Here is a 15,423-nt window from a genome sequence, read left to right as displayed (position 1 = left end):
TCATATACTGGGCACTGTTCTGCCCAAACTTCCCGGCAGCCAGCAGACAGCCACCAGTGAATTCTGTTTCATCAAGCCATACCTTCAGTGACATTTTGGACAGTGCCTGTGCTTGTTTTCTAGGTTGCTAAAACAAAATACCACAAACAGGGTAGCTCAGAACAATAGAAATTTATTCTCTTTTTTTAAAAAAATTTATTTAATTTTTAACTTTTAGGTTCTGCAGGATATGTGCAGGTTTGTTACAAAGGTAAACTCATGTCATGGGGTTTTGTTGTACAGATTATTTTATTACCCAGGAGTTAAGTCCAGTACCCAATAGTTATATTTTCTTCTCTTCTCCCTCCTCCCCGCCTCCACCCTCAAGTAGACCCCAGTGTTTGTTGTTTCCTTCTTTGTGTTCATAAGTTCTCTTCATTTACCTCTCATTTATAAGTGAGAATATGGATAGGAATGAAGTTAGAGATTTAGAAGTACAGCAAAATGCAATCTAAGGAAAATAAGGATTATAATAAAGTGATACAGAAGCTGAAGGAAGGAATAGCCCGTATAAAAAAGAACTTCACAGGTCTGACAGAGCTGAATAACTCAATACAAGAATTTTACAATGCAATCACAAGTATTAACAGCAGAATAAACCAAGCTGAGGAAAGAATCTCAGAGCTTGAAGACTGGTTCTCTGAAATAAGACAGTCAAAGAAAAAAGAATAAAAGGAATGAACAAAACCTTTGAGAATTATGGCATTATGTAAAGAGGTAAAGACCCCAAATCTATGAATCCTCAGCATCCCTGAAAGGGAGGGGAAGAAAGCAAACAAATTGGAAAGCATATTTCAAATATCATCCATGAAAACTTCCCCAACTTTGCTAGAGAGGCCAACAGTCAAATTTAGGAAATACAGAGAATGCCTGCAAGATTCTACACAAGAAGATCATCCCCAAGACACACAGTCATCGGATTTTCCATGGCCGAAATGAAAGAAAGAATGTTAAAGGCAGCTAGAGAGAAAAGACAGATCACCTACAAAGGGAACACCATCAGGCTAACAGTGGACCTCTCAGCTGAAACCCTACAAGCCAGAAGAGATTGGGATCCTATATTCAGCATTCTTAAATTAAAAATAAAAAAAAGTCTTCAACCAAGAATTTCATATCCAGCTAAACTAAGCTTCCTAAGTGAAGGAGAAATAAGATTCTCTTCAGATAAGCAAATGTTGAGTGAGTTTGTTAACCACCAAACCTGCCTTACAAGAGATCTTGAAAGGAGCACTAAATATAGAAAGGAAAGACTGCTACCAGCTAATACAAAACCACCCTTAAACACGCAGCCAGTGTCACCATAAAGCAACCACATAAGCAAGCCAACATAATAACCAGCTAACAACATAATGATGGGATCAAATCCATGCATATCAATACTAATCTTGAATGTAAACAGGCTAAATGCTCCCCTTAAAAGGCACAGAGTGGCAAGGTGGAGAAAGAGGCAAGACTCAATAGTATGCTTTCTTCAAGAGACCTGTCTCACATGAAGTGACACCCATAGGCTCAAAATAAAGGGATGGAAAAAAATCTACCAAGCAAATGGAAAAGAGAAAAAAGCAGGGTTTGCCATTTTAATTTCAGACAAAACTGACTTCAAACCAACAAAGATCAAAAAGACAAAGACAGGCATTACATAATGGTAAAGGATTCAGTTCAACAAGAAGACATAACTATACTAAATATATATGCACCCAACACAGTAGCACCCAGATTCATAAGTTTTTAGAGACCTTCAATTAGTCTTAGACTCACACACGATAATAATGTGAGACTTTAACACTCTACTGACAGTATTAGACAGATCATCGAGGCACAAAATCAACAAAGATATTCAGGACCTGAACTCAACATTGAACCAAATGAATCTGATTTACTCTCCACCAAAAAACTACAGGACATATATTCTTCTCATTGTCACATGGTACATACTTTAAAATTGACCACATAACTAGACATAAAACAATCCTCAGAAGCTGCACAAAAACCAAAATCATACCAAGCACACTTTCATGTCACAGTGCAATAGAAATAGAAGTCAAGACTAAGAAAATCACTCAAAAAACCATGTAACTACATGGAAATCGAACAACATGCTCCTGGGTGACTTTTGTGTAAAGAGTGAAATTAATACAGAAATCAAGAAGTGCATTGAAACTAATGAGAACAAAGATACAACAAAGCAGAATTTCTGGGACACAGCTAAGGGAGTGTTAAGAGGCATAGCGCTAAATGTTCACATCAAAAAGTTAGGAAGACCTCAAATTAATAGGTTACCATCACAATGGAAAGAATTAGAGAAACAGGAACAAATCAACCCCAAAGCTAGAAGAAACAGGAACTAATCAACCCCAAAGTCCTAGCTCAGGTATGCATCATATATGGCCTGTGTTTAAAGGACAAATCTCTCTGAGCCCCACAAATCTCTCTGAGCTCAGAGCTCTCTGAGCTCATCTGCACAACAAACAATCAGAGCTGAACTGAAAGAAATCAAGACATAAAAACTCTTTCAAAAGATTAGTGAATACTGGAGTGGGTTTTCTGAAAAAAAAATTAATGAGATAGGCCGCTAGCTAGACTAATAAAGAAGAAAAGAGAGAAGATCCAAATAAACACAATTAGAAATGAAGAAGAAAATGTTACCGCTGACCCCACAGAAATAAAAATAACCATCAGAAACTACCAGAAATGTATTGTCTTAAAATGCTGAAGGCTGAAGGTCCAAAATCAAGGTGCCGGCATGGCCATGCACTCTCCAAATCCTTGAGGGGAGAAACCATGGTTACCTCCTCTAGCTCTAGTAGCCCCAGGCACTCCTTGGCTCATGATAGCTTCACTCCTATGTCTGTCTCCATCTTCATATGGCCATCTTCCTGTGCCTCTCTCTAAATTCTCCTTTCCTTATAAGGATACCAGTCATGTTGGAATATCTTAACTTGATTATACCTGCAGAGACCCTGTTTCCAGATAACGTCTCATTCATGAAAATTGGGGGTTTGGACTTCAACATATTTTTTGGTTGGGGGATGGGTACAGTTAAACTATAACACCGTCCGAAGGAAGAAGTGCTCAACTGTTGAAATCTGAAGTCACAACACCTTACTTTCTGCTGACAATCTTAATGCTCTTTTTTCTACTGCTAGTAAATCTGTTTACTTCTCAGGCTTCCCGTATCCGCCATATCATCTGCGTTGTTAGCCGATGGCGTTTTCTTCTTGTTTCCCATTAGAATCATAAGTCCTCAGGTGGGGATGGCGATCTCCTGTCTGCTTTGCCCAGGGCAGAGGGCTGTTTGACATGTGTTTCTTCCTTCCTCTCTCTAGAGTACTGCTATGGACAATGCATTCACTTAAACTGCTGTTTTGTCCACTGTGCATCCCTCCCTGCCCCTATGTCTCTGGGGAAGGGGTGCTTCTCTCCTCTGCAAGACTCAAGAATGCAAGACCCAGCAAGTCAAGTTTCATTATTGAGTTGAACAATGCTAAAACTCTTAAGCATTGCTGATGCTTGAGCTCAGCAGTGAGCTCGATCTTGTGTTGCTTATTCTACATCTGAATTACTATCTCAAAAGACTGCAGGGAAGGATGGCAGAAATGAGTTCTCTCATAATCTAGCCTAAGAGGAGCACAGAGGCACAAAGCATGCATCATCAGAACATGTGGGCAGAACATGACAGGCTGTGGCCTTTTGCAACCCCAGGACCCAGAGCTCCAGAACTAATCTTCAGGCAAATGATAGTACTGGCTTTTCCATGGTGACATCTGGCCAGGATACAGAGATCCCTGAGTAAGGACCTACCAGACTTCTAACCTTCCCACCACACCTTGCAGAAACCCATCATAAATACCTGGTATGTTTCTAAAAACCTGCCTTTAGCAAGCTAAGTCCCTTGGATTTTATGCTGCAGTTCCAGGTACAATTTCTTATGACACCACCAGCATTATTGGTTATATACTGATGAATACACACTCCCTGCCCCCTGATCTTCTGCACCTGTGCAGGGGCTCCCAGATGGTGGGAGGTGCTGTCAGCTGTCAGCACAAGCTGGATTGGAGAGGGCCAGCAGGCCTGGCCTGAGCTCTGGAAGCCTTTGTGGGTTCTCTCTGTTTCTTCTTGCCTGGCCACTATGATCTGGCTCTGCCTGTTTTTACAGCCCTGGCTCCTGCTATTTTTCCCGCATGCATGCTTGGTGTCCTTTAAGGAGCAATGTGCGGTTTCCTGGGAGCATTCTGCCTTCCTCACCATGTTCCTTTGCAGTTTGTGATTATTTTGTCCTCACTTCCCTTGATTTTTGCCTCCTGGCTAATTCTGGCTCCTAGTTAGTTTAGTTTAAATTTCCATTTTCCCCAGTCTCTGGTGGGTCTGTTCCATCCCTTTCTCACACTGTTCAAGATTGCACTTTCCCTCATACTACCAGAGCTCTTGGTCAGTCTCTTGCCCCAACCTTATGAGAGCCCCCATTTTACCTGCAGAGAAAGCCAGAGTGCTGCCATGGCCCTCCTCTTCCCTTCCTGTCCTCATCTATGTGCTCCCTTGGCTTTAGCCTCTGAAATGCCACACAGTGTCTCTGGTTCTTCCTTGCCTTTCAGAGCTCAGCAAACTTTTCTATAAAGGGCCAGTGAATAAATGTCTTAGGCTTTGCAGTCCACATGGCCATTGTTGCATCTTTTCAATCTTTCCATCATAGTATGAAAGTCTCCACAGTCTATGGATGCATGAGTGTGACTGGGTGCTAATAAAACTTTATTCACAAAATGGGCAGCAGGTAGGATTTGGCCCATGGGCTCTAGCCCCTGTTCTGGCCCCTGTTCTGCATGGAAAGCTCTTCCCCCAGACAACCCATCTGGCCAGCTGTCCCATCTTTTTTGAGTCTTTTCTCAAATGCCATCTTCTTAATGGAACCCAAGCCTCACCACCTTATTTCAGATCACAGCTCCCTCATATCTAGCCCCCTTGACTCTTCTTACTGTGTTCAGTTTTAGCCTCAGCTATTAATGTTATCTCCTCCTGCCACTACAATGAAAATTCCCAATGACCAGGACTTACGTCTTTTTCTCACTCCTGGGTCCCACATGCTTACAACAGTGCTGGCATTAAAGTAAGCACTCAATGGACATTTTTCTAATTAATGAGTTAAATGGTGCTATGGTCTGAACATTTATGTCCTTCCAAAAGTAGCAGGTTAAAATTGAACCTTCAATGTGATGGTATTAGGAGGTGAGGCATTTGAGAGCTGATTGGGTCATAAAGGTGGAGTCCTCATGAACGCGATTCATGCCCAAGTAAACAAGACCCCAGAGAGCTCCCTCGTTCCTCCCACCTTGTGAGGATACAGTGAGAAGGTGCTGGCTAGGAACCAGAAAGCAAACCCTTGCCAGATACCGCATCTGCGCTAGGAACCAGAAAGCAAACCCTTGCCAGATACCGCATCTGCGCTAGGAACCAGAAAGCAAACCCTTGCCAGATACCGCATCTGCTGGTGCCTTGATCATAGACTTCCCAGCCTCCAGAACTGTGAGAAAGAAATGTTGGTTGTTTATAAGCTGCCGAGTTTATGGTATTTTTGTTACAGCAGCTGGAATAGATGAAGACAATGGGTAGATAGTTGATTTCTTTGTTTCCCCCACTATTTTATGAATTCCTTAAGGGCAGGGGCTCTGTGGAAGCCTGCTTTGTGTGCTCAGCATCTTATTCAGTGTCTGAAACATAGATGAGGATTAATCCATATTTGTTGAACGAGTAAGACATTAGCACACTTCACAAATAGCAGAAATGTGAATAATGTTAAACATGGGAGAATGTTCTATTAATTATATATCAGAATTAAACAGCAACAAAAACACAGATATGCATATTTGAAATTGAACCAGGTCCAAAAATTTATAACATCTTCCCTTTGAGCCCTCATCTCCCTTGGACCCCCATTTCCAGCCATTATTTATTGTCATTTCTCAAAGGCAGTACAATCAACTGGATAACATTCTGGATGAATCTGGAACATTAAGTTATGTGTTTGGTAATGAATATATTTCAAAGTCGTATTTTCTCCTGTGCCAAAGTTGCTCTTAAAACAAATTTATGTGTTTAGAGAAATACCTTAACAGCTTTAGTGCATTAAAATATTAATCGTTAATAACTGTATGAAATGATTACTGTAAGGCAGGATAATAAATGTTTAATGGTCGATGCTTAAAATAGAGAAGCAATAAAACTTGGCTTCAAGAAACTGGCAGTCAAGTTGGGGAAACAATAAACCCACGAAAAGGTGAAAATACATTTCCAAATTAATATTGTGCAAATTGAGTTTGTGAGTTTTGAAGGAACTATGTGCTTGCACACAGAGGAAAAACTTGAGTAGGAACTTGGAAAAACTAACTCCTAAACGAGCCTTAATAACTCAGCATGAACATCTAATCCATGTAGCCTTATTAACACTCAGAGACCTGCTGGCTTTCCTTCTCTGGTGGAAATGTGTACTTATCCCACTGAGTTCTCCCAGGGAACTCCACAGTGTCCTGCAGTCTCTGAGATTTTGGCCAGGATTTCATATGGAGGTGAACTCACTTGAAATCCACAAGCATTCTCTTTTCAACTGTATCATTTTTTATGAGCTATTATAATTCTAGTTGAGAAAACTCTTCTGGTAACAATGTTAAATTCTATTGGTTTGAAATACATTGATGTTGTTACTCAAGCATTAAGTAGACCCTTGAGGTCTTTAAAATGCAACTATTAACTTTCTAATGATTAATGATAATTTACTTGGAGGATGAAAATCTCCTCCATGCTTAAGTCAAGGAGAAATTGTTTCTGCTTGTCCTGAAGAGAGGTGCTCTGGGGAGCTCAGTGCTTCTCCTTGGGACCAGATGCTGACTCCGAACAGCCTGAGCACAGCTAGGGTGGCGTGACTTTGTTGGGCTCCAACCTGAGGACAGTGAGAGCCTGTTTGGAAGAGTACACACAGCACAGTACCTGGAGGTGTGACTGGTCTGCAGGAGGTGCTCTCGCGACTGACAAGATTCGCTACAGCTGGAAATTCAGAAATGGAAGCAGAGGTCAGAGAACAAGCAAAACAAAGACAAATGAGGATTGGGAATGAAGTATATGTGGATACCAAAATGCAAGTATTTGTCAAGAAAAAGAAGAAGCTCTGTAAAGCCAGAATAGAATCAAGACTGCATAGTCAGCAGCCTAGTTTTTTTTTTTTTTCCAAATAAGCACCTGGGGAGATGCTTAAAAAGAATGCCCTTGTGAACAATAAGTTCTTTTCAGCATTACAAGTGCAAGGCTGATATCTCATTCAAGTTTAAACTTGCTAGGGTGAGGATGAGACGACATGGATGGAAAGTGTGTTGAGCAAAGTTGTGTGACATGTGACACAGCACAATGAGATCCCTTTTCTAATATTCAGGCCTGATCAAGCCTGTAAGCAGCCATTGCCAATTGCCTATGCCTTGTGGGATGGCTGCAGTTCAGACATCGTGCTGTAAATCTAATCTTATTATCTTTGAGGGTCAGGAATCATTTTAAATCAATGGCCTCCATGCATATCGCCTGCCTGTCCATGTACTTATTGGAGTATCTGTTACTTGTAGTTGTTACACCACCCACAAGGAAGAGTCACAATAGCTATTTACAATATGCCAGGTAGCTGGAAGTCTCCAAATCCATGTCATCTGCCATCCTTCTTACAACCTCTTAAGGGAGATTGCATTCTCCTCCTTCTACAGATGAGCACTATGGGGCTCAGAGGGACTTGTGCCCTGACACAGGCCATACCTGATGCTTACCTGAGCTAGGGCTTGAAAACAGATCCACTCCAGAGCTTGCACTCTTCCTCCTTTACAAGCTGCTGAACTTCCCTTTGTTTAGTTGGCACTTTAGGAAATACCGGTGTTACAAATGGCCTCCATCTCTCTCTCCCAATGCCCACATTTTCATGCATGAGCTGCCATGAAGAGGGGTATGTGGACTCTGGAAAAGGTTGAGAGCCTTTCTTGATTATTATAGCCTTGCAAACCTGATGCAATAAACTGGGGCTGTTTAACCCAAAGTAGAAAAGCCTGTGTGGTAATTTAATGCAGACCTTTATGGGTACAAACGTGTGGTTAAGTGACATGAGTCAGTTCTTATGGTGCTCTGAAAACACTGTATTGCTCCATCCTGTACATCGAGCACAGAGAGCCTAAAAGCTGGGGAGCCACAGGTCCTCTCCAGTCATGTGAGGAAGCTTCTACACTTGCCAATATACTTGCCAAAGGTCTTTTACTACCTTTAGATTTTAATTTGCGCATTCCAAAAGAAAAGGGATGAATAAATCTTTCCTTCTCCTACTACCACATTATGGGGATACTTGCATGAACTATATATACATGAGTCAAGGAAACCTCATAAAAAAGAAATCCACTACAAGAAGGGGTGCCTCACTGTAGTGAAGATATCATGCAGATGTGTACTAGAACTGCTAAAACAATTGGGAAATGGCTCAATGTTCATTGTCTAGAGATTCTAGCAGTTTCCTAGTGACAGTCTTGAATCCCTCTTGATGTCCTTGCCTGATGACTAATGTTACCTCCTTTCCTTCTTAAGAGCATCCCAGTTTGGAGCATAAATCATGTTGTCATCTTGTTTCTAAAATGCCCAGTTTAATGTGTTTCTATAAATTTGTCTCTATATTATTCTATTGAACTTTTTATTTATCCCAGTCAAGGGCCTCTGACATTTGTTCACTCACTGCCACATATGGGGAAGTCGGGTCCCTGTGTCTTGGTCTTCTTTTTGCCCCAGCCCAGATCAACTCAGGAGACAAAGCCAGAGCCATCATGCACGTTTCCTTATTCTGCCGTAGCTTATTGGGAAGAAGTGTGATAAAAACTGAATAATGTTGGAGCTCAATGTCTTCTTTCAGTAAAATCTTACATGGTTTTCTTTCAGTCTTTTAACATATTTTTTTAGGAGTTAAAATATTTACCAGATTTTTAAATTTAAATTAACGTTCCAATAAAAAAACTCGTAAGTATTCATTTGATCTTGCAGATAAAATGATTAATTCTTCAAAGAAGTGAACCTGTAAATTTAAAATAGCATCAGAAAAAAATGAACATGGCAAATAGAAATTTTGTGTTTTGACAATTTTCAGAAATATTCATGAAATGATGTATAACTAATAGGAATGTGTGATTTGGCAGAATTTTACAAGAGAGGGCTATGTACTTGGAATGGAATAAGAGCAGAGTAGACACTAAAGTCTGTCACTTTGACCTAGAACATTTAGACAAATATCCAGTTAATGAAACTCCTATAGGCCTAAAGATATGGAGAATTGTAGGTGTGAGTTTTGGACTTGTAGGGCGGTGTACAGAAGTGGTGCTTCTCATTTAGGGGAAGCCAGCCCAGGTCCCTGTGGTACAAGTGGTTCCTACTTGATTCAGCAAATTCATGAAAGTAGTGCATTTTCAATGGGTCACATTCCCTAGGAAGAAGGAAGGAATCAAATGGGCTAGAACTGTCTTTCCATTCCTACTGCAAGAGTCTTAGCAATAACTTTTTTCTGTCAAGGGGCTCAGTGAATGACACACCTGAGGATGCAAGGCCCTGACTGCTGTGAAAATAGTTACCAAGGATGTGCTTGGCTCCAACTTCCCACCCCATCCCACACCACACACCCAGGAAACGGAATGATAAGCTTTTCTTTAAAACTCTCTGGTGTCTCTCCAATGGCAGTTGAAATCCATACTCCTTGTTATGGGCTCCTGGCCTGCCTGGCTTTCCACCTCCTGTCCTGTTGATCTCTTTGATTCTGACTGTGGCTTCATTCCATTCGTTGCCAGCCTTATGGTCTTCTCCCAGGCTGCTCCTTCTGGTAGGGGTGTTCTCTTCCCCCATCCTTGTCTGGGTGGCCCCTTCTCAGCCTCACCTCTGCCCTTTCCCTATTCTCTCCTTTCTGATCCTCTGTTTCTCCCGGCTGCCCTGGCCCTCCGTACCCTTGTCCTCACTGTAAGCACTTGTTGATCTGTCTTGTTTGTCTCCTCACACTGCTCTTGAGGGCACGGGCTGTGTCTATCAGTTTATTAAGGAGCACCCAGTGCCCAGGACAGCCCCTTGGGGCAGTGAGGAAATGCCTAGAGCGGTACTCTGGCCGGCTCCAGGCTCGTCTGTAGCATGGTCCCTGCCACTGTGTTTGGTTTCAGGCTTGATGGAATAAGTGTAGATCTTAAATTGATATACAGAATGCATACTCAATGAGTTATCTTATTAATTACTGATGCTATTTACTCACATGTGTGTTTATATTAATTTTTGGAGTTATTTTTAATAAATAGAGGTCTGTATTTTGATGATTACCAGCAAAGCGCGTTTGATTCTTACGATGCTACTGTATGTTGGATGTTGTTGTTGTTATTCAAAAACAGGAAACAGAAAATATACTGGTAAATAATGTGACTAAGTTCACACAGCCAGTAGGTGGAAGTGTTGAGCCATATATACATATATCTCTATACTCACGTATATGATACACACATATACACAGACACAAATGTGCGCATCCATCTATTAAAATCTATCTATCATCTATCTATCTATCTATCTATCTATCTATCTATCTATCTATCTATCTATCATCTGTCTTTTAGTAGAAACCTCAGGAAAGAACCTTAGCCTACCAAGAGCTTTTAACCTATGTTTAATTTAATTTAATTTTAAGTTATCAGCTTTTAATTTTAACGAATATCTAGATAAAAATAGATTTGCCCTGGAAGCTTCTACAGCAGTTTTATCTACATAAACTATGACAATGGAAACAACGTACCCAATACAGAGTGGGTCTAAAATCGGGGAATGCTTATGGAAGGCATTTTGTACTGACTGATACCAACAACTTAGGAACAGAAAACTGCTGGCTGTTTGTCACATCTGAATATTGTTTCCATTAACTCATCTTATTTTTGTGAAATAGCTTGCTATTTAAAAAGTCAGCATGGTAGACCAGGCGCAGTGGCTCACGCCTATAATCCCAGCACTTTGGGAGGCTGAAGTGGGCAGATCACCTGAGGTTGGGAGTTCAAGACCAGTCTAACCAACATGGAGAAACCCCATCTCTATTAAAAATACAAAATTAGCCGGGTGTGGTAGTGCACACCTGAAATCCCAGCTACTCGGAAGGCTGAGGCAGGAGAATCTCTTGAACCTGTGAGGCGGAGGTTGCAGTGAGCTGAGATTGCACCATTGCACTCCAGCCTGGGCAACAAGAGGGAAACTCTGTCTCAAAACACAAACAAACAAACAAACAAAACTCAGCATGGCTTATTTATGCTCCTAAAATTCTAATGACCTTTCAGCTTTATATATATATATATATACACTTGTGTGTATATATATATATATACTTGTGTGTATATATATATATACTTGTGTATACATATACTTGTGTATATATATATACTTGTGTATATATATATACTTGTGTATATATAATATACTTGTGTATATATATACTTGTGTGTGTATATATATACTTGTGTATATATATATATACTTGTGTGTGTATATATATATTTATATATACACTTGATCATTCATTATCATTGTGTGAAGTTCTATTCAATAGAAATTATTCCAAGGGACATTGAGAGTAAACAAATGGTGGCTACTATTTTGCAGTCAAAAGCCACCTTGTGCGACACTTGCCAAAGTCAGGCTGGAAAATGCCTGTACACGATGCCAAAATAATAATAGCCACCATTTATTGGCATCCTACTATGTATCAGCCCGTTTAATTTTCACAGCTTTGCAAACTAGGTCTGATTGTCAGATGCAACAGCAGAAAATGTCAGATGTCAATGGTCCAGCCAGGGCAGAGTCACAGGCATCGTGTACAGGCATTTTCCAGCCTGACTTTGGCAAGTGTCTCGCAAAGCGACTTTTGACTGCAAAATAATTTATAATAGATTTTGATTCTAGTAAGATTTTTGTAGAGTTGGGGTTCCTTTGTGCGTTTAATATTCATTCCCATTGTATACAAATATTTTTATATCAAGAACCTATTAATGATCTGCTCAATGATCAGATCGAGCCATGTAAATATGGTGTACCCCCATATCGATGCTTTAGGCATTGGAATAGAAAGAATATAGAATGGGAGGCTTATTTTGGATGCTCAGTATTTGGTTTTGCATGGTCAAAATCTCAAAATTTTTGATGCTTTTCTTCGCGTCACTTGTAATTACATATATGATGAGTCACTTCTCGGTAGTCCTATCTGTATGGTCACTATTATGTAAGTAAACATGCAAAATAAAAGTTCTTATATCATGAAGAATAATTCTTATTAACATGATATTTTTGTACAACATGGTAATACATAACTCAGTATGTTTCACAAACATTAGAAAAAAGTTTCTCCATGCATATATTTACATAGCAGCTGACGTGCCTGTTTTACTGTGATTTAGTTAGCAGCACACCTCAGATCTCTCTTTCATGCATGCACTCCTATCCATTGTAGATGAGAAGAAAACGCCTGATTTTTCTTCTGACTTGTTCAATTCACTCAGGAGTGACAGATACCAGTTTGTGGTGAATTGCATTTTGAGAAAAGACAGAACTTAAATAATGGAGGGAAAACAAAATTCATCTTATCATCCTGCCTGGCAAGACTCTAACATCCCCTACTTCCAAATTTATATCAATAAATATAAGAGCTATTTGACTGTCTGTCTTACAATTATTCCCACTTTTTTATTGTCTTTGAAAAAGGAACAGGATGCTAGCCGAATTTCAAAAGGCTCTACTTTTCAAGAAACTGTGTTTCCCTAGTTAATGGCAGGTCACACAGTCAGGGGTCCACCCTCATCCTGAAGGATCAGTGTAGGGCCGCAGGATGTGTTTCCAAATGCAGTCTTACTCCCTGACCAACATGACCTGCACTGCGTGGTGAATTAGAGAACAGCACTCACTGTACACTGAATACAAAATCTTCTCTTGTTTTTGCAAACCAAAAGGAAAACATGTATTTGAGCATTTCTATCTAAAATGCACGTTGTGATCTTATAACATTGGTTCAGGGTGGTTTGGAGATATGGTAGAGGCTCTCTGTGGAAAGAGGAAACTGGGTCAGTCTGCCTAGTATTGCTCAGTCTTCTCCTTGTCTGCAAAAGTGGACGTGGTTTGCTGGAACAGACACAGGGTATGGAATGACCTCCTGAGAGTCATTTATTCGCTCTCTGAGGCTATGGTGGGCCCTCCTGGAAACACCCTCTGGAGTTGGGTCAAACACTTTCCAACAATGTTCTTGTTTAATAAGTCCTTAGGTTGTTTCTTCTTCCTCCCACTTTTTCTTCTTTCTGTGTCATTCCTGACTTCCGTGATAGCTGTGGTTTAAAGTTTATCTCATCATTTATTGTCTCACTGGTTGGTTCTGAAACCCCCTCAGACTGTTCCTCAGTGAACCTGCTTACCACTCTCCATGCAAAGATGACTGTCCAGCCAAGAGCTTACCATTGTTTTTCTAAAGCAGAAAATCAAATCCTGTTGAATATTGCTAGCATTTAATTGATTGTTTTCTTTTTGCAAGCACTATTTATTTTTTTTCAGTGTAGTGTAATGCAGTGATCCCTAAACTTTTTGGCACCAAGAACCAGTTTCATGGAAGATAATTTTCCATAAACTGGAGGTGGCAGGGAGGATAGAGGGGATGGTTTAGGGGTGAAACTGTTCTGCCTCAGATCATCAGTTATTAGATTCTCATAAGACGTGTACAACTTAGATCCCTCACATGCACAGTTCACAGTAGGGTTCCCCCTCCTATGAGAATTTAATGCTGCCACTGATCTGACAGGAGGCAGAGCTCAGGAGGTAACATTCGTTTGCCTGCTGCTCCCCTCCTGCTGTGTGGCCTGACTCCTAACAGGCCATGGACTGGTACTGGTCCATGTCCTGGGGGTTGGTGACCCCTGGTCTAATGGATTCAGGACTTTCCATCCCCCTCCCCCACTGCTAGTTATGTGAATTTGGACAAGTTATTAAATCTCTGGGCTTTAGTGTCCTCATCTGTGAAATGGGAAGAATAGCACAGCACCTAGCTCTGTGATTCTTGTGAGTTCAATGGGGATATAAAGCACCAAGCACAGATCTTGGCACAAGACTTAGCATTCTACAGATATTAGCTGTTTTTATTATAAACTCATCCTTCAGCTGGAAACCATAAAAGATCTTTCTTCCTTTGTATCTTCTTGTTTTTCGGCTCAGGACTTTTGAGAAACTGGAGCTATTTACTATGTGGTTTTCATGCCATTTGCCCCCAAGTTAATAGCAGAAGTGGGTAATAGTGAGTGTATTTGATAAGTTTTGGTGGACCTCCTGCATGTGTGCTGGTAACCTAAGTCCCAGGCTAGACACATTTGGAACCTTATGCCTTCTCTCTTTGTTTTCCCCATTTTAGGAAGTGTTGCTTGTTGCTGTTTTTGTTGTTGTTGTTTGTTTTTAGTACAATTCCCAAACTCTAGTTTTGTTTAGCCAGGGTGCAGGACTCATTCCAAAATAATTTGGCCTCTTGTTTAGAATTAGAAATGCCAATATTATTTTCTTTACACTTGGTTTTGAAATTGTTCCATATCTTTGCTTTTGGGGCCTGCTTCATCAAGTAATTCTTTTTGGGAGACTTACAGTGAACACAAACTTAACCACACCCCCGCCGAGCATTTTCTTTATTTTCCAAGAACAGAAGTTACAGATATGTAATCTGTTGTTTTTGTGAGCATCTCTCCAGGATATTAAAGTATACTATCACAGTAAAGATATCTAACCTCCATCTTTTACAATGTTATGCAATTCAAGTTTTTTTTAAAATAGTCATTTAGAGTGAAAGCAATAGTGACTTAAGAATATGTTTGATGGTTTATAAATTAAAATCACCTCAGTATATTACTTGATATACTTCAATGACTTAATGTATTGTACTGAAGGGAAAAGTGTCATACATAAACCATTTAGAGTATTTGTTACATTTTTAAAATATAAAGTTGGATTAAATTAAAACATTTTGTGAAAATATCGAATATACATATTAATTGAACATTGGCAATAGTCTTCCTGGACAGAATAACAGAGTAGTCAATCCCAACCCTTTGTCAATGTCTGAAGTCGACTTCTGCATTTCAGACCTCGGGTGATTCCATTTATGTGTCTTACTCTTAACATTAATGGCTTATCTTGCAGCCACACGTATTTTTAGTTGTCCTGCCAGTAACATGTTATTATTGCAGTGCAATTGTATCTGGAAAAGTACAAGGCCAATTGAATTGCCCCAACAAACTAATTGTCCCTGAAAATGTGTCTTTGTGAATATACTTGTTGTCTGTATCTTTCCATTAATTTTGGACG

General features: G+C 40.2%; 1 protein-coding gene across 9 annotated transcripts in view; it reads left to right on the top strand.

The window, feature by feature from the left end:
• Positions 1-15,423, top strand: part of SEMA5A (semaphorin 5A) — a 516,352-nt gene that overhangs the window by 335,566 nt on the left and 165,363 nt on the right. The gene's annotated exons all lie outside the window — the stretch shown is intronic.

The sequence above is a fragment of the Pongo abelii genome, chromosome 4, assembly GCF_028885655.2.
Source record: "Pongo abelii isolate AG06213 chromosome 4, NHGRI_mPonAbe1-v2.0_pri, whole genome shotgun sequence".
In the NCBI taxonomy this organism is placed as follows: domain Eukaryota; kingdom Metazoa; phylum Chordata; class Mammalia; order Primates; family Hominidae; genus Pongo; species Pongo abelii.
Note: the sequence above shows the minus strand (reverse complement) of the source record. Positions and strands in the feature narration are given on the sequence as shown.